Raw genomic sequence first — 2,142 nt, forward strand, 5'->3', positions numbered from 1 at the left:
AGAAGGTATTAGGGGCGCTTGGGAGGCTCAGTCGGTTGAGTGTTCAACTCTTGACTTCAGCTCAGGTCATGGTCTCAGGGTCGTGAGGCCGAGCGCCGAGTCGAGCTCCGCGCTCAGCCCTGCGCCTGCTTGGGCTTCTGTCTCTCCCTCCGCCGCGCCCCTGCTGCAAGTGCCCGTGAAGAGTAAATAAGGGGAGGGTTAGAGTTACTTGGTTGTAGCTTGGACACTGAACACAAGGCCAATGCTAAAACCCCACTGTTCCCCCGTATACAAGTAACAAACAGAAATAAACATTACAAACAATTACAACAGCGCAAAAAAATTCAAATTTCTTTGGATAAACCTAACAAAAGAAATTTACGCAAAAAAACAAAAACAAAAACAAAAAACAACAACCCCATGAAACACTGAGAAAAAAATTAAAAGACCTAATGAAGGAAGGGCCATTCCATACACTAAAGAAGAGAAGCTGTCGCCCGCCCCACAGCTGGTCAGAAGACGCCGTGCTGTCCCACCCCCAGCGGCGGGCTGGGTGGGTGTGCCTACGTGTGCCCCGTCCTAGGTCCGCCAAGACTACCCCACCCGGCGCCAAGAACGCCCTCGCTAAGGCTGAGCGGCCTGCAGGGAGCAGCCACGGGCCAGCGCAGAGACCCAGGGCCAGAGTGGGCACTCAGGGGACCCTGAGGCGTGACCCGGGCGGCCATGGAGTGCAGGAGCTCCATGCCCCCACTGAGGGCGCCGAGCATCGCTGGCCTCACGCCTGCATTCGCTGACCGTGAAAGACAAAGAGAGCCTCTGGGAGGACATCCTGATGACCTCGGGGCAGAGAGGTCTCCCCAAAAATACAACTTCGGACAAGAGTCCCACTAATTAAAAGGATCCTGCAGGAAACTGCAGGACATGTCCTGCCTGGGCCTCATCCTGAGTCGTCCCGCTGTCTAAGGGGCCAGCAGCCGAGACCACGGACCCACCCAACAGCTCTGCCCTGGGCGCGCCCCCTGCCTGGCCCCTGCAGTAGGGCACTGCCACCAGCTGAGGACCTGCCGTTTGTCCCTCCTGGGCAGTGACCACACTGGCCTTGTTCAAAGCTGTGGTCTGGGCCTTGACGGGTGCTCCAAAGTGAGCTGGGGACGGTGCATGAGGCAGCTGTGCGTGCCCACACTGGGTTACCAGCTCCAGTGGCCTCGGAAAGACCCCTGGAAGCCCAAGGGGCAGCTGGAAGGGACCTGAGGCAGGTCTGTGTGGGGTGGGGCATGGCAAGGACATGGCCTGGCGGCCAGAGAGATGCAGGTGGGGCACGTGTAGTGAGGCAGGGAGGACCCCTAGGCTGAGCAGGGCTCCCAGGCAGACCCCCAGCCAAAGACACAAAAAGGAGAGCGTCGGGAGGTGTCTGTCTGAAGGGATAGATAAGCAAGCTAAGTGTCACCTTGCAGGGACCTGGAGGGCCTGGGTCCTGGCAGCTCTGACTTAGGGATGCTGGCAGGAGGCCGGGCTGAGGATGGCACGTGGGAGCCTGGTGCCAAGGGGCCTCTGTCCATAGGACGGACATCAGCCATGCCCATAGCCTGGCAGGGCCCTCACCTCCCCCCCAAGGCCTGGAGCCCGGCCGAGCCCAAGTTCCCAGCTAACGCCCATCCTGACATCTTGCACCTGCTGATAGGGTCAGACAGCAGGTCGGGGGCTGGAGTCAGATGGCCTCTGGTCTGTGCCTGGTCCCTGACCCCATCCCGGGACCATGAGGGTGGGGACGGGGCAGGAGGCTCTGTGCAAGGGGGGCACCAAAAAGCAGCTCGGTTTCAGGGGTCAAACCTCTGCACCCACAGCCTGGGCTGCTCCTCTCTGTCCAGATGTGGACCTCACAGGCTGTCCCTGCCAGCAGCCTTCCAGCACATGGGTCTGGTGGCCTCAGGCTCCTGCCGTGCGGGGGCCAGGCACCAGGAGTCACAGGGGTGACCCCCCCTGCCCTGTCCCCACCCCCATTCTCCTGTTTCCCCAGTGCCCACCAGACACCGAGAGCTGCCAGCTGCCCAGGGGGGCTCCTGAGGAGCCGACAGGAGGGAGAGAGCTGAGCTGACTCGGTGGCCCTTACTCCACGAAACAGATGCGTTCTGGAAAATAACCCAGCAGCCAGGCGAGCATAGC

The sequence above is a fragment of the Lontra canadensis genome, unplaced genomic scaffold, assembly GCF_010015895.1.
Source record: "Lontra canadensis isolate GAN:19392208 unplaced genomic scaffold, GSC_riverotter_1.0 scaffold30, whole genome shotgun sequence".
NCBI classification, from domain to species: Eukaryota; Metazoa; Chordata; class Mammalia; order Carnivora; family Mustelidae; genus Lontra; species Lontra canadensis.